The sequence below is a fragment of the Thermobia domestica genome, chromosome 2, assembly GCF_964235325.1.
Source record: "Thermobia domestica chromosome 2, izTheDome1.hap1.1, whole genome shotgun sequence".
Lineage (NCBI taxonomy): Eukaryota > Metazoa > Arthropoda > Insecta > Zygentoma > Lepismatidae > Thermobia > Thermobia domestica.
The window spans coordinates 153208365-153227230 of NC_137455.1; the positions used below are offsets into that span (position 1 = coordinate 153208365).

Genomic DNA, 18866 nt, shown 5'->3' on the forward strand with positions numbered 1-18866 from the left:
TTGAAAGCCTAACCGACAACGAAAGGAAATAGCCGACTTCTGTAATATATCTATACTACGGTCATAGATGCATTGTAATTTGCGATACAAATTTTTGTTTGCATCTCATTTCTGGGATGTTGCGTAGCAAATTGCGATGCGATACCGTTTAAATATATATAAAGGTATATAATATGAGTGAGTGAGTGAGCGAGAAAGAAAGAAAGAAAGAATATAATGCTATTTTCTTATCCTCCACAACATCAAGATTTGGTGAGCGATGATCTGCAAAGAGCGAGAAAGATAGTCTGTAGGGCAGAGACATACTCAGAAATGTAGGGCAGAAACATACTCAGAAGTTCATCAAGCAGGTTCAAATTTCTCACGTTAATATAATTTCAAATGTTTGTATTATACACATATCTAAATATGGTAAATATTTATTTTTGTATATCTTGATCAAGGGAGGGGTTAAAATCGTAAAACTCTCATTGCGTATGCCTTTAATTGATTTAATATCAGGTGAAATAATACTTCCTAACCAAAATTCAGTGATATCCTCTGTATGATTGAAACATGCTTGACATTATCATGATGGAAGATAATGCCCTTGCGATTGACGAGCGCTGGCCACATAGATATCAGTTTTTCTCTGTTTGTTCCAACTATTGACTGTATGTGCAGTTATCGTACCTTCTAGTAGGTTTTCCCTTCAGATTTCGCTGAGCAAGTTCATATAGGGGTGTAGCCTTTTTCAGGTTAATGGAGCAGGTTGTGCAACACGAGACAGACCTTTCGATGCTACATATTACGTTATATTACCTAGATCTGCTTTCCTCTTAGAGTTTGTTACAAAAAAAGATTCTTGTTTGTGACTAGTAAGCAAAGAAAGCACAAGTATTCAGTCTCGTTGTTGCTTCGCAGCAAGCTGGTGTGAGACCCACTCATTAAATTTTGTGATGATTGTGATTCTAAGCATTTAAAGACATCTGCTTGTTCTGTATCTTAAAAATGTCCACGTATTTGTTGATGGCTGGGTGTGAGTTTATTTGTTGTGATGTCGTTCAGGAACTCTACAGAAGCCTCTGGTGAATATGCAGAGCATACTTGAACTGTACAGCTTCTGTCTTCGTCTCGAAATATTCGAAACCAGCAGCGAAATGTGCTATTGTTAAATGCCTTCTCTCCATACATTTGACGAAAGTTGTAACAAGTCATAATACTGCTTTTATCAGACTCGAAAGAATCAGGGAAATTGGTATATTCTTAATGTTTGCTATTTTACCTCGTTCAGCGCACAAGATACTATGATAATACCTGTCTGTGCTCTACTGCTTTCCGCTTTCCAACAAATAATTAAAACCAAAACAACGACATCTGTGATGCCAGTAATCCGGTCGCGAGTTGCATATACAAAATGAAAGCTCTTTGCACGCACCTAGTTCAGTACTTCAAATGAACTGTCAATTATAACTACTCCCTTAAATAATTGTCTCGAGAATATAATATGTGGACAACTAAAAACTGTTGCCCCTATAAACTTGATGTAGCTTGTGCCTTAGAAACATTCTGTTCACATATTCTGAAATTTACAAATTCTTAATCTTCGCCCAAACTTATAACACGGCGTTACAGAATGTAACATATACTGTGATCAAAAGTATCCTGACATTCCCAAAACATACGTTTTTCATATTAGGTGCATTGTGCTGCCACCTGCTGCCAGGTACGCATTATCAGCGATCTCAGTAGTCATTAGACATCATGAGAAAGCAGAATGGGGCGCTCCGCGGAACCCACGGACTTCGAATAATTGTTAAAGGAAAGGACGAATATGATTGGTTCATGGAATACCTCCTCTCACTTTAAGAAGTATATAAGCTGTAATCTTAGAAATTGTATTTCATAATGTGTCTGATGAAGGCAAAGTTAATTTGCCGAAACTGTAACGCTATTATTTATTAGTTAATATATGCTTTGGTCAGAATTTGTCTGTTATTTTATACAAGAAGTTCCAAAGCTAGAATGAGTGCCATACGTAGTTTGCTATATTACGTATCCACTTTCGTAAGCCAGGGGGAGCCGGGCCCCACCCTACCCCCACCTTCGGGCGCCCATATCAGTAAAGTATCATTGAAATACAATCCCAGTTACGGGAGTTAATATGTTCACAAGGTTGCGTTATATAGGATAGATAGATGTAACACAACATTGTGAACACATTAACTTCCGTAACTGGGATTGGATTTCAATGACACTTTTGTAAAGAAATAAATACCTTGCTCATTTTCATATTTAATCTTTTTTTCTGCAATAAAATGATATACCTCACCCTTTTTGCAATATAATGGTAACCAACATTTTTGGAATATCTGTTGAGGCTTCCGAATATAGTATACTTATTGCTTTGCTCTACAGTAACCCACATGCTTCATAGTGTTATTCGCGTTTTGTCGAAAGTGCATAACTGAGGATTACCATTATCTTGCCCACGGGCGTCTCTGGAGAGGGGACGAGGAGGACACGTCCCCCCAATATTTTGAAGTACAAAATATTCAATATTTTATTCTAATTCAATTTATTTACTTACGACAGAATAACATATAAATAATAATAATTATATTTATTTGGAATGTAATATTTAGCCTCTGAAACGATTATAGCAGAGTTCTTGATATATCTCAGGGGTTCCGTGAAGGTAAGCAGAAAGGTAACAAATGGAATCGAATATAATAAACAGGTTGGGCTAGGCACTGCCATTTAAATTACTTCCTTTTATGTCCCCCCCCCCCCAAATTTTACATGCCAGATACGCCAGTGATCTTGCTCCAAGGGGCTGAATTTTCAAGGATTGTCGAGCAACCATTTTCACCATCTTTGGACAACTTCAGATGGATTGACCCATGGGTGCCACTTATGCACAGATACGATTCGCAGGGCGAGATACACCACATTCTTGGAGTAGGCGACGATAATGCAGGTGGGACTTTTCGCGAATGATGCCAACACAGCAGTGGATGTAGCTTCGTCCGTCGCTGTGCGAGGCCTCCCTGATTATTGTTTGTTTTCCATCGACTTGGTTTCCTTAAATTTCGTTATAACTTTCCACGCTGCGCTATGGGAAATGGGCTCCCGTTCTGGGTGACGAGCGTTGAAATCGTCTGCGATCTGTTTGCTGCTGCGCTCTCCTGAGATCAGCATGATCTCTATCTGCTTATCCCTTGTTAGTGCCATTCCGTGTTCGTCACCTGAAGCAGAAGAAATTCTGTTAAAACTTTACAACGGTTGATCGTAGATCCAAAAACATTTCACCACTGGCTTCCTGGGAAAATTTCAGTCCTACTTGATGTTTCACATGATAGGATTCCCATTTTAAAAAAAGTTCCTGTCATTTCAAGATGGCGGATTTCAAGACTGCGGCAGATGGCGCCATTATGTCTCAAAAGATTTTCCCCCCGTCTGTTATCATCACTTTTTTCCTTTTTTCCCAATTCTGAACGGTTTGGATGTTATTTAGGTGTTTCCACACTTTTGGACCACCCTATTAAATTTCTAAATTCTAAGTTGCAAGCCATCTAGTGACTGAGGCATGAACTACTACTAATTTGGAATAATTTGTCGATTTTTTCTTATTTTTCGTATTTGATTACGAAAATGTTTATTGCGAAAATTCGACTTTTCGTAAATCTAGGGTTCTTTTCGTGAGTTTGTTTGGAAAAGAGCCCTAGATTGATCTATTTAAGTAAGTTGAGGGCTTTTGATATATCAAAACTTTTGTCTGTCATTTGCCCTTAAAACTCTTAAGCAAATTCTAATGATTATAAACTGTTCACATTATAAACTAAGACTGAGAACCCTAGGTTGGGAACCGCTGTTATGCTGTGAATTGGTAAAGTATATGCCCCTTGTTCTTACAGTTTTAAAAGTATTATGAATAAAGTTAGGTTAAGGCAACGTATGGTTTTTAATAGCTTTTTTCAACCAAAATAAATAATTACAAATTTCTCGATGTATTTCCAGGTAACATTATGATACGACGGAAACGAAACTAATTTGTTTCTTTTTTTTTAAGTTATCGTCAAAATATGCCTAATAAAACAATGCAATACAATAATTATTCAAAGTATTTGTGAATACTGTTTCCACTTTTCATTCATGCCAACGTTCGTTTTCCTATCAGCATCGTCCCATCTTCTGCTTCAGATTCTCTTCAAAACATTTTTTCACGTTTTAAAATTAGATTACTTCTTCATTGCCTGGCTCTCACAAGTGTTTACAATGGTTTTTAAACGGTACATTCACAATAATATAATATTTAAATACAATAAATGAAATAGAAGCTTACATACTCCTTCACATACACAGGAGTACAACTAAAAATAATACAATGCATAACATCCACGTGTGATTGCCAATTCATGAAGTCAGTAATAGTTTAATTCATTTCTGATGAACCTAATTCAATAATTTCAAAGACGATGTCTGATAATTCTCCACTTCATTAGTTAATAGCTTCCCCAGAAGACCATCATATTATTTTATTATTGCAGGTAAGCCGAAATGATATCAGGTATGTTAGTTTAAGATATATTTTTCCTTCCAAACTTCCTTTTATGTGCCAAGGCTCGGCAACTACAACTGAAATTTTTCTTCTTCTTTTTTAATTTCCAAAAGCAGTTTTAAGTGCAATAAGGATTCGAAATATCAGGGAAATCAACTCTTACTCAGTGTCGGCGTTGCTGTTAGGTAGCCAAAAGCGTTCCCTGTTGTAGGCGTCTGTAGTTTGAGTAGAGGTCCTAAATATAATCGCAGAATTCCCTTTATTTAATTACCGTTGAAGCTGCAACACATTTTTTTTCCACCAAGGTCTCTTTGGCGTTTCTGACTTCGGTAAATCGTCTGTGCTGCCGTTGAGAAAGATTCGCTCCAACTCGGACTTTAATATGTCCTGAAGGATGTTATGCTCGGATAATTCGCTTCGAAGATCGTCCTCGCCGTTGAAGCAGCAACACAACAACTTTTTCCACCAAGATCTCTTTGGCGTTTTTGAATCTGCTAAACTAGCTGTACTGCCATTGAGAAAGATTCGCTCCAACTCAGACTCTGATATGTCTTCAAGGACGTAATGATCAGATAATTCGCTTCGAGCATCATCATCAGATGCGAGTGTGATGCAAGAATTGTGCGTATGTATACCGGTACCTTTAAATAACTCTTGCAAATCGAATATATTAAATTCTTCCTCGTCTTTTTCTGAATTAAGGTTACAAGAGAGATTTGATGAATAATTGCTTTCGCTGTCGAGGGAATTCAGGTATTCTTCTAATGCTAGTAATTGTAATGATGGATCCTTGTGAATCTCCCTAAAGACGCGTAGATCAGTCCTTACACTCACATAAGGAAGCAGTCCTTTCAGACGCCTTTCTTCAAGTGAATAGCAAAAGACAGCGAATCCTTGTAAAGTGTAAATGACAGCTGTTCTTACTACTTCTTCATCAAATCTATATGTGTATACCAGATTTCCATTGGTATCACGACTCTGGTACTCTCGACACCTTCGCTCGCAACTTATTGTAGACAAAGGATCATCTATAAAGGGAAACTTCTGCTTATATTTCTGAAGGAAAGAGGTATTGTCCCATTTTTCCCACTTTCCACAACAGGTCTTATTTTTGCGCTTATAGAGCATTTTGTCGCTTTTAAAGAGCAAAGTATCAACACGTGTTATCTTCAAATCCTTCTTCGCTGCACTGAATTTTTCAGCTCTTAGTAACGATAACAGTGAGTTCAAGAATAGAAACTTTTAATTCTATTAACAATGATTTACAATAATTTATATTAAGCATAATATAGAGAATAAACTAACAATATTGACTTACTTACGTTACAAATAACTAACAATAACTATCAATAGTAATTTACTTACATTACGAAATATAGCTGGGCAAGCGAAGAGGGTTAGAAGCTCCGCAGGGCTCGTTTTGTTCCACCTTGACCCTGTTATAATACGTCACACTCGGGTGGTAAAACTTCAATGTAAATCTAACCTCACCTGTTTCCTTGTGACCAATTTAAAACAGTTGCGTAGGGTAGCGCGTGAAAAAAAAAAGTTCCAAGGCATATTTGGGGATCCCAAGCGTTTCAGGTGTCCTCTGATCTTATTGGTCGATACAGATAGAACATAAAGAGTCATGGCTAGAGAACGGATTTTAAGGTGCAGCACCTTTTCTAAAAATGTTGTTAAACAACCCTCTGTGCTAAAAGAAAATAATAAACCATATTCAGTACATGCATACAATACACATGCAGAGATATACTAAAATGCTCTACCTTATTAAATTGCGAGTTTAAAACGAATCTAGATTTGATATACTAAATCTAATACAAACAGACTGAGAGCAGGAAAAAATATTGTGAACACGTTTTCTTATTTTTTCCAATAATCAAGGAGGATTTTCTGTGTACATTATTCCTTGTCTTCCCGAATTAGCACACTTTAGCGTGAGTAACCACACTAAGTATAGCAGTGTCTTTTCGCCCTAAGACATATTGTTGCAATTCCTTTTAAACTTTTGACAGCATCTTGGTAAGTCTTTTAGTCTACATTTTTTTTTCCAATGCAATGTGATGTTACTCGTTTTTTTTTTTGCTTTACTTCTTCTGCTTTCGAACTTTCCGTCAGTTAGGGCACCTAGGTCAGAAACCTTTCACAGAGACATAATATATAGAATAGCTTTTAAAAATTCTAAACTTTGCCTTCCGAACATGAAGTTTTTCATTAATAAAACTTATTTTGATTGCCGTTGTACTATAACACAGTTTTCGTTTAATGAAGGAAATTCAATACGTATTTCACTCCTAAATTTGAGACCGTAAAATATTTCCGTTTATGATAATTTTCCATTTAATAAAGAATCCGTTGAAGACAGGTTTTACTGTAATATATGTACTTCTAGTAATGAATGAAAGTCTCTCACATCTGTCCACAATAATTTTGGTACGCCATGTCTTTCTAAGGACATGATTACTCTGATTATCTGAGCTCCAAACTATATAGCCCTGAATATACTGTATGTTAAAGATTTAGTCAGTGGAAGTCTGCATTGTTAGGTTTTCACCCACAGATTATTAATGTAAGATACTCAGCTGGATTGTTTCCTAATCCGAAATAGTTCGAGTATAAGAATGATGACTTGCTTGATGTGGGCTGAGCGGAGGCTTCTGACAAATTATAGAAGTACTGGATGTGATTGTAACTAACATGTTTGAAACTTTGTTCGTATCTCCTGGTACTGCATAGGATGGTTTTATTTGACCTTTCACAAAGTTATCCATTGAATTATTTTATCGTATAGTGTCTTAATATTTACTGCATTATTATCATGCGTAATAATTATTTTACAATATTGTGGAAGTACTCGATTTTCGAGGATAATAAGTTGTATATTTTGATTTTATTTTTATGTTTATGTCGCGGAATTGTTAATAAGGTTATGGGAATTTAATGTTGTAAATGTGAAGTAAATGCAAGCTGCACAGTCTTGTTAACGTTTGTGTCAGCAATTTATTGTAAACACTTGTGTATAAGAATGTCATCGTTAAGAGTCTGGCAATGTAGGAAGGAAATGTTGACAATGTGTCTTTCCTCACATTAGCCAGATTCTAGAAATTGTATAAACTGAATCTGTAGGATTTTATGAATTTCATGAGATTACGGATGTACGGAGAATTGCTTAGAACCGGGAAATCAGAGCGTGTCGAGGATTGCAATTTTGAGTTTTGACACATGGAAGGAATTTGTCTCTCCATGTGAAAACGGTGTTACACGTGCCGCAGCAGACGAAAAAGCAGACGATGGTAGTTGGACCCCGCCAAACAAAACCGGAGGACGAGAAGGTTTTGAGATCAGTTCTTGACAGTTCACGGACAGTTCTTGGATGAGTTCTTGGAGAGTTTGCCGAGTTACGACAGCGAATAATTCTTAGAAGTTCATGATCAATTTACCGTGATCATTCTTGGGTTCGATTTTGGAGAATCGAGTTTCATTTGAATATCAGCGAGATGACAAGAGAAGACAGTACGTTGTACTTCAACATATTCTAACGACGCAGAACTTAGGCAGAGATTTGCATTGAGAGGAGCCATTCCTCAATGCCCATTTTCGTCGTCCACCAACAAGGAGTTTCAGCTTAAGGAGCAGAGTTCAACACCAGAACGACGAGGGAATACACCAGTTTAATCCAGGTATGTGTGGCACCGAGTCAGAATTCAAAGCTCAATACTTGATCGTTCTGTACCTGTCTGGCAAATGAATCCGAATATCCGTTATAGCTAACATTCATAGATCTTACAGTTCATTCATAAGATTACCGAAATACAGTGTTTTATTTTAAATGAAGTGGACGTATCTTTATTTGTCTAATCCCCAAATGAGAAACCTCTCGCAAGTTAATTTTATAGTTTGTCCCACTCATTCTAGATGGTGAGTGGTAGGCGCCTAGTAGCACTCGATTTGCATCCCCAATTAGGCACAGAGTGGCTAGGTTGTCATGATGGAGATGCTGTGAGTCATTTTGACTAGTGTAACGATCCTAGTAATTAGACAGCATGGTCGAGATGCTTCGGGTTCGGTTCCCGGTGCAGTATATTAACATGGTGCAGATGCGTTGGGTTAATTTCCCAGTTAAAGAGTTTAAGCGTTCGTAAAATTTAAAACATTAGTAAATTTAAAAACCCTCCCTACCCACCCATTCATGGTAAAGTTTGTTAAATTAGTAACTTATGTATTTGTGAATGAAACCCACCCATCCCACCCTCGCTTCGATTCAGCATGACAGTAAAAAAGTGCGACGACTGAGTTCGATTCTCGATTGAATAACAGAAATGTGCATTAGTGATATTTTTAAAGTAAATAACGGATTACGTTCATCAAACTTAGTAATTAAATGGTAGTTTATGTTAGAATATTAAGGTTAATAACAATAACACATAAAGTGATAATATTACAAGTTTACAATAAGAATAATAAGATAAAAGAAAGTGAAATAATTTTTGTTGTTGTTCTGGATACACAGAACGGATGCATCAGTGATGCCAATTCCTTCAGACCCGTTTTCCCTTCACAAGCTTCAGAATTTCCCTTTTCCGGTCAAAATTTCCCTTCATCCAAACCGTTCAAGTACTGTATTTAGTAAACGAATTTTTAATCGTTTTCGCTTCCACCCACTCACCCCAATCTTATAACCACATACAAGCAGATATCTGACAGCCTTCCTTTTAGCTTACGCAGAATTTGAACTTGATTTGTTTTTTAAGCATCTAAGGCGTCGCGATAGAGGAGGGGAAAGGATATGGAAAGGTGTAGGCTAGGACCTATGTTAAAGGTGCAATCTCTGCATTTGCCTGGTGTAACTGAGGAAAAACCCTATAAATAACTCGGTGAGGATGGACAACCTAAATAAATCATAAACAATATAAAATAAATATTATGTAAATTTAATTTTTATCCTAGATATCATGATAGATTTTAATATTAATGTAGCCTAAGGTACAAAGAAAATATTAATTATATATTTGATATGTACTTACTTAAGAGCAGCATTCCCATATTTACTGAAAAGAACAGTTACAAAGAAAACTCTAGCTGCTACTGTCTTTGGGTGTACACGAGGAATGTTCGTAAGCACAATACAAACTAAATCAATGTTTAGAGATGCGGAATTCTTAAGAATTTATCATTCTGTGCGCACAGTCACCAGAAAATGTGTAAACTTACACAAACACACATACACTAATGACCCAGTATTCGCCCATATATACATATTTATATTCACGACACGTAGATTTTCTTCTCTTACATCGATTAATCCTCTTCATAATCAATTTTCTGGTTGGGAAACCAAATTGATATAATAGTTGGAGTGATAATTTAATTGAGAAATATTTCATCTTATTGCATTTAATTCAAGAATGGGAAGACTAATTTTGATAAAAGATTTTAAATAAGCATTGTTGTAATGTTTCGAATTTAACTGAATATGTTGATCGTTGTGTAATGTTGATAAATATTAACGAATGCAAAGCAAGATAACTTGTGAGAATTTATGTGAAATATGTGCAACGGATTATGTTTGGAACAAATAGGGTGTTGAATTTATACTGCATTTTAATGAGTTTAATCAGATACGTAGATACATTCAATCTATAATTGATTGAAGAGAGGTTCAAATTTCCCTGCAATATTGAGAGATTACAAGCAATTTCCCTTTTTCTCTTTTCTCCAAAATTTACTCAAAATTTCCCTGCGCCAAGGGAAATTTCCCTTCAATTGGCATCACTGGGATGCATGAATCAGGCAGGTTATGCTGAGTGGAAGACGATTGTCGCTCAAGCGTTTAAGCACGAGTGGGGCCGAGTGGACACGAAGGCACACGATTACGTCGAGAGCCGCACGAAAAATTTGCTCCGTATCGTAGTTACGAGCAGAGTAGGCGGAATAACTAAGACGAACCAGTTGTTGTATAATACATTAAATATAACCTACATTAATCCTAGAAGTGAACTATTTAGTATTTATTTTGAAGTAAATAGTAATAAGCGTCACAATGTTGTCTCTAAAGAACAATCACAGGGTGCACTATCCTGTTCTTAAAGACAATGGAAAACCTGCGACGATGTTCAGTAAATCTAGGTACTATTCATTAGATTTAGGAGTTTTAAAATATTTTGCGGAATATTATCCGACATATAATGAAACAAAGGAACAGACGTTTAGAGATAACGTTCTGGGTCGCAGATACAAAAACTATTACATGATTGAATTCTCAGAGAAGAATTTCAGCGTTGATGATTTGGTAGAATTAGGATTCAGGAGACATTTCTTGTCTATAATTACTGGTATTTCAGAGACAAATACGTTAATACGCAACGCTATATTTTTTGCAATCAAAGAAGATCAACTTAAATACAAAGTATGTGCGTTATTCACTAGTGGTGCTAGTCAAGAACTAGTGAACCAATGGCTTGATCGTTTTAGGAATAGATTTGTCTGCACTCAGGCAGTAAAAATTTCAGAGTTTATTAGTACAGTAGCGTTATATGAGAAACAAGCAAAAATAGTAGTGGCAAGCGATAAATCGTTGCTAGACTTAGTAGCTTTTGCGTTGTTCTTTAAACAACGGACACCTTGGTTATTAGCCTAGAGATGACCAAGAAAGTAGAAGAGTTTTGTGTATAGATATTAGTATTATTATTATTAGTTAGATATATGAATAGGATAAGGATATATTATTAGTAATTATTAATGTTTTAAGTATTTAGTTAGGATAATAATTTGATTATAAGATATTTTGTTTAGTAATAGAGGACATAAGTATATGGGTAGTTATAGTAGTATTATTAATATTGGAAGAGGAAAATCTGACTATCAATTGGTTTTATTGCAGTATGTCTTTATGGCATATAGTTTTAATGTAATTTTAATAGTGACGTAATAAAAGAATAAAAGTAGGAAAAGACTATGGAGAAAGAAAAGCAAAACAAAGAAAATGAAATATGAATGATTTTGTGATTAGTTTTGCATTAGGATATTAGATGTAAGAAAAGGCAAGAATGAAAAAAAAAACAGAAATGAATGATGCAATTGAAGTAGATTTAATCTAGACATAAGTTTAAAATTAAGAAACCCTGATAATTAGGCCAAACCTTTCATTAGGGGAAACTCTAATCAGGAAGGAAATCCCATTCTCTTCGAGTTAAAATTGGGCGATTACCGAACGTCGATGAGAATATTTTATTTATTATGCAACATAAGTCTTCCGTGATTGTTGAAAAGAGACACAGGAGTTGACTCGTACATCACGTGAAAGCCGTGCAAATTTTTTTTGGTGGAGATATCCTTCATTTTTAGCTAATCCCTTAGCGTAAGATTAAAATTAAGATAGAAATAATTAGCAAGTAAATTATTTGACATTCTAGGGAAGTCTAGGATAGTCAGAAGAGAGATAGATGTTAGTAGAGCATCTAGAATATAGTAGAAATAGAATATAGTTATATTCTTCTAGTTATAATAAAAATAGTCTAGATTAATCGATTCAGTTGTATTGGTTAGGAAGAAAGAGGAAAAGAGGTGGATTTAGGAATGTGATTATTGAGAAGAAGGAAATTTTAGTAGAAGATAGAGTTAGAAAGTAAATAATTAAAGACGTAAGACGTAAAGAAATAACCACCAGTAGATCTATAACATAGACTAAGAATAATAATAAAATGTGGATAGAGAGAAGAAGAGAGAAATAATAAATAATGAATAATGTTTAATAAGTAAATAAGAGAAGAAGATAGAAGTAAATAATGAGTTTATAGATTTAAGCATGCATCAACGAATAGAGATATAGATGAATATGTATGCATATATTAGCGCTAGGAGTACTCCATGAGAATATAAGAAGTAGATATAGATATATATATGAATAAAGCGCAAGAAAAGAAGAAAATGGAGAAATGTTATCGGGGACATGCAGAGGATTTTTCCTGCAGAAGAGAAGCCCTGAACAGATATAGAACTTATTCGAGTTGGAAATATGAAGTAGTTTTAGACTTTCTTCGATAGTAGTCCTTCTCACACGCTATAGGCCCTGTCGGCAATTTTTAAAATAATGTAACAATTTAATAATTTAATGTAGAGATAAGTATAGTGTAATAACTTAATAAATGTGATAAGAAGTTTAATAGTAATAAATAATAATATGAATTGTTGACTTAGTGAAATTGTTAGGGAAAGGCCATCCTAAACAACGTAACTAGGCAAATAAGTAAATAATAATAAATAAATAAATAGTCTATGGTTATGATCTAGGAAAATAAATAGTCACGTCTTCGATATTGATGAAAAAAAAAGAGATTCACGTCACGAAAGTTGATCAAAATTTAGGTATGAAGAAGAATTACGTTTTAAATTTGAAAACCGGTCAGATTTTGTAAAACCATGTATATAGATAGTTATAAATATGCTAACTGTAGCCAATTGTTGATTGAGATGATACGGCAAGTCAGGCTGCCGTATTTAACAACCAAAGCCTTCAGGATTTTTAGGAAATGGAAAATCCATCATTTTTCTTAATCGCAATCAATTTTTGTATGCAGTTAACAAGTATTAGGGATAATAATAATTATAGGTTAAGAATAAATAAATATTTATAGTATTTAAATATATTCGCGTGTAAATTTTTGGTACTTACCCATATAGATAATCCAGTAAATAGTCCATTGTGTAATCCTGTGTAATGTCCATAAAGGAATTATATCCATTTAAGTATATATCACATATTAATCAATAACATTTTCACTTTTAAACATTTTATCACTTTATAATATTTTTAATTTTTAATATATCACATTTTGAATATTTTAATCACGAACGGATATGCCAGATTGGTAGAGTAATGATTGAGTATTAGTATGAATTTTGAATATCGGTAACACTACTGAAGTGCAAGAGATCCCGCACGCAATCCCACGAATAGAGGTCAAGAATTGGAACATTTTAGTGAATTCCAATAAACATTCGACGTAGATAAAAACATTCACGTACATCATGTGACATAGTGGTTTTGTAAAATAAAGTGTTTTAAAACTAATAATGTAATAAGTGCGACGGAATATTAGCACTCGATGTTATCCAGTCAACGGTGACGCGTGAACAGAAGGCAGGAAGTTGAATTAACCTTGACAAAGCTTGATTGAAAAACTGATGATCTTGCAGTAACTATGCGGGAAGTACATTCAGGATATCCAATGCCCTGCGTTAGGATTTTCTTTCTGTTCAGATTAAAATGTCAGTGAATAAAATTTTCATGAAAATAAAACATTAATATGTTCAAGTTTTACAGTGCGATTGTGAATATGTTAATTAACCATGTTCTAAAAACTATATTACAAGTTTTTGTTTTAGATTTCCATTCACAGAGAGGTGGAAATAAATGAAGTTAAAACATTACTGATACGGCCAATAAATTTATTGGTTGGCACGTATGGACAGTCAGAGTAATGGAAGTTTTTGGTAATACGACACTATAAAAGCGTTGTCGCTAAGAGGAGATAACTCAAGAGTACTTGCAAACTAATATATATGTATTCATGCACAATCACTCTTGACAAAACGTGATGTGCAAGTATTTCAGCAAAAACTCGCTAGATGTCGCGAGGATATACTTTGCTACATTACATTTCAAATATTGTATTTTATAATTTTAGGAAGTAAGAGAAAAATTAAAAATTCAAAGATATATATATTATGAATACATGTTAGGTGAAGGAATATCGATTACTATTTATATAATTTATTTTGCATAATAATACATATTTTATTTCATTTCAAGTTTATATTTATCTTTACTATGGTGTTAGTATATATCATGTACAGGGTGTTTATAGAAAATCGCCCTCTTACGATGTCGAATTTGGTTTGCGGAGCAACCAATTTTTTAAGGGGGGACATGTGGAAGTACTCGATTTTCGAGGATAATAAGTTGTATATTTTGATTTTATTTTTATGTTTATGTCGCGGAATTGTTAATAAGGTTATGGGAATTTAATGTTGTAAATGTGAAGTAAATGCAAGCTGCACAGTCTTGTTAACGTTTGTGTCAGCAATTTATTGTAAACACTTGTGTATAAGAATGTCATCGTTAAGAGTCTGGCAATGTAGGAAGGAAATGTTGACAATGTGTCTTTCCTCACATTAGCCAGATTCTAGAAATTGTATAAACTGAATCTGTAGGATTTTATGAATTTCATGAGATTACGGATGTACGGAGAATTGCTTAGAACCGGGAAATCAGAGCGTGTCGAGGATTGCAATTTTGAGTTTTGACACATGGAAGGAATTTGTCTCTCCATGTGAAAACGGTGTTACACGTGCCGCAGCAGACGAAAAAGCAGACGATGGTAGTTGGACCCCGCCAAACAAAACCGGAGGACGAGAAGGTTTTGAGATCAGTTCTTGACAGTTCACGGACAGTTCTTGGATGAGTTCTTGGAGAGTTTGCCGAGTTACGACAGCGAATAATTCTTAGAAGTTCATGATCAATTTACCGTGATCATTCTTGGGTTCGATTTTGGAGAATCGAGTTTCATTTGAATATCAGCGAGATGACAAGAGAAGACAGTACGTTGTACTTCAACATATTCTAACGACGCAGAACTTAGGCAGAGATTTGCATTGAGAGGAGCCATTCCTCAATGCCCATTTTCGTCGTCCACCAACAAGGAGTTTCAGCTTAAGGAGCAGAGTTCAACACCAGAACGACGAGGGAATACACCAGTTTAATCCAGGTATGTGTGGCACCGAGTCAGAATTCAAAGCTCAATACTTGATCGTTCTGTACCTGTCTGGCAAATGAATCCGAATATCCGTTATAGCTAACATTCATAGATCTTACAGTTCATTCATAAGATTACCGAAATACAGTGTTTTATTTTAAATGAAGTGGACGTATCTTTATTTGTCTAATCCCCAAATGAGAAACCTCTCGCAAGTTAATTTTATAGTTTGTCCCACTCATTCTAGATGGTGAGTGGTAGGCGCCTAGTAGCACTCGATTTGCATCCCCAATTAGGCACAGTATTAGGTTGTCAATATTTATTTCTAACATTTATTACACTTCTGATATAACCATTACTACACAACCAAAAATTAAATATGTGTTGCGTAATAAATATTCAATAATGAAGCAAAGAGGAACTAAGATACCTATTATTATACATATTTTGTTTGGAAAATGATACTTTCCCGTCTCTTGAATGTTTAATTGACATTTTCAATTTGGCTTTACTATGGAGGGCGAATAAATGCTAATGGAATGAGCTGTGTGTTTCTCTGTTCGTAGAATTCTTTTAGATTAGCTGCATATCTTTCTAAGTTTCAACCAGCTTCATTTACAATTCCAATGACTTATTGGTATGCGTCAAATGGAAATTAAGAAAAGGGATTTAAGAACGGAGGACTGTGTTTTGTTCTAAAATTAAATCGTATATAGTGGTGTCTTTGACATTCTCAATAAATGAAAAATATTATTGCTCTCAGTTATGTACTAATTTTCAAAGTAAATTTAGGTTATGGCTGAACAACATTAAAGTTATGAATAAACCAAATTATAATATAGTTTAAAAAATAGTGAATCTAAGTAGAATTGATAGTTCAGAGGATAGTGCAGTACTTAGTTTGGTTTAAGTGTCATTATAAGTATACTTGTCCTAAGATTCCGATTAGTATGTATTGTAATATATGGATGTGAAATATGTAGTAACCTGACATAATGCCTTTGGCGTGGGAGACCCGGGTTCGATTCCCGGCGGGAGCTCATGTGGTTCGGATTCCACGTTAATCAGTAGGTCCACGTCTCATATAGCTTCGCTGCTGAACGGGACGTTAAACTCAAAATCAACTCAACTCAACGGACATATGCCATTTGAGAAAATAGAACTTGGTTGAATTATGAATACTGTACGCGTCTTTGGCGTGGGAGATCCGGGTTCGATTCCCGGCAGGAGCTCATGTGGTTCGGATTTCACGTTAATCAGTAGTTCCCGTCTCATATAGCCTCGCTGCTAAAAGGGGCGCTAAACTACAAATCAACTCAACTCAATTGTTACTCTGGTGGCATTGTAGAGTATGTTAAATAATGTCATCCTGTTGATATTTGCGTATATACAGTCATTGTCAAAAGTCTGAGCACAGTATGGATCTTTCAGAATTTTCCAAATAAGACACTATTACTCTTCGCCTTGTGAACTACTAATTCTACTTCGATTCATTGTTTTTTACTATATATCAAAACCTTATTATAATTTGATTTTTTCGTAACAAATATTGTATCAACCATAACTTGAATTTATTTTGAAATTAGTACGTAACAGAGAAATATTATTTTCATTTATAGAGAATGTCACAGAAGCCACTACATACAATTTAATTTTAGAACAAAACATAATCCTCCGTTCTTAAATCCACCTTTAAAAAAATCAATTCAACGCGTATCAATAAGTCATTGGGCTTGCAAATGAAGCTGGTTGAAACTTAAAAGATATGCAGCTAATCTCCGACGAAGAATTCTACCTCTACGCTGCCTCCCTCAGTCCATTTCAATTTGAAACGTGTACAAAATCACTTCAGTACGAAGGGGAAACAGACAATACAAATGTTAAGTGAGAACTGAACTACGTTGTGATTTGCACACTTCAAACTCACTATAGTACGTATCTCAGTACGTGTCAACACGTCACAATCGCTTGTTTGGTGTTCGCGATCTCGCCGTTACATGGGAACGAAATGCGAATTAGATATCATGATGACGCATTAATTTAAGACAGAGACCTTATTGCTATCTGTGATGGTGGTCAAAGTTTGTGTTTTCAGTAGTTTCAGAATGAATTGGATTTGAGATTAGTGTCCCGTTCACCAGCGAGGCTATATAAGACGTGGGCCTACATGTTAACGTGGAATCCGAATCACATGAGCTCAGGTGGAAATCGAACCAGGGTCTTTCACGCCAAAGGGGGGTACGCTATCCACATAGACATGAGGGAGCTCGGTTTCTAAATAGAGATTATGTAGAAATAATTATGTCCCGTTTAGTAATGTTTACCGCCATGCATAGATCTATGTTTTACATGAAATATTGGTATTTTAAAAGTATGAGGATATATTTATTACATTCTATCATCCAAAACTTTTGATTAATTTTCAGTGCAATGGAAAGATATGTTGCTTGCATTGTAGATTAATAATGAAGGTTGTGCTCCCATTTAGAAAACATAAGCAATAGCCTCGCCTTACTAAATGGTATGAGTGCGATAACATTCCGCTAGAGCGTAGCTTATTACAGGCAACAAATACAATATTTTATGTGAATCTAACAGAGTATATTTCCACTCTGCAAGCACGCATTTTAAAAATTATGCTACATATAACAGGAAATTCTGATTTGCTAAAATAGAAACTCTGGTTATATTGGTTTAATAGCATTTGTGGTAGCAAGTGTGGCACTATATGTTGTGGTCGGAACCACACGCAGCGCTGCGGGGTTCTCTACATGTATTGTACGAAAATTAGATAGTAACATTTGTGACATCTCATTGCGTGCCACTTTGATTTTATTTTAATCTGGTGTTAGGTTTCATAATTCAGTGACAGTCAACTTGAATGGATTTTGTATACACTGACAGTGGAACTAACTTCCTTTTCTTCCTTTTTGTGTTAACTTATATTTAGCATATGATGCAGTTTTTAACGAACTCTGTAACACATTTTAAAAATTGGAACTGTAGAAATTTGATACTTTTCTAAATAGATAAAGCCATTGGATTCAGCAAATAGTTCTATATAGGCGCATATTGCGTTAATGGATCTTACTACAAATTATGCTTGGCTTGATACAGTGGAAGAATTCATTAAAATTACTTTTTTTTTTTTTTTTTTTTTTCAAGTCCATTTTAAGCTAATGCTTAGACAAACCAAGAGAGTGGAAGTAAAATATAGTTCCCACTTTTCTTTTTCATGTCATTTCTTGACTCCTCAGGAAGGTGCTGCTAGCACGTTTTAATTTTTTCCCCCTCACTCTTGGTACAGTCGTCAACAAAAATGCATTTCTTTCCTTCTTGTTCTATAGGCAGAAATGTAGTGGAGCCGGCGCTGAGAGAAATAACAGGCGACACTCCGGCACAGCTTTTAAGTAAGGAGCTACACTTCGGTGCAGCCAAGAAAAAAAAATGCGAATTTATTTCAGGGAAGATAAAATACAAAACGAAAAACGTACACGGGAAATGTTCAAAGTTATGTTTTAAATATTTGTTCATTTATAAATAAACGTACTCCCATGCGCAAAAAATAT

General features: G+C 35.1%; 1 long non-coding RNA gene across 3 annotated transcripts in view; it reads left to right on the top strand.

Annotated features, from left to right (window-relative positions):
* LOC145676569 (uncharacterized) overlaps nucleotides 1-18866 on the top strand; it is a 245540-nt gene that overhangs the window by 146420 nt on the left and 80254 nt on the right. Inside the window, exon 3 of one of the 3 annotated variants that reach the window (XR_014129404.1) lies at nucleotides 18645-18790. The exons of 1 other annotated variant lie outside the window; for it this stretch is intronic. This is a non-coding gene — a long non-coding RNA (uncharacterized LOC145676569). Of the gene's footprint in view, nucleotides 1-18644; nucleotides 18791-18866 lie in introns of those variants that run through there. One more of the 3 variants, XR_014129411.1, reaches the window with a different exon arrangement.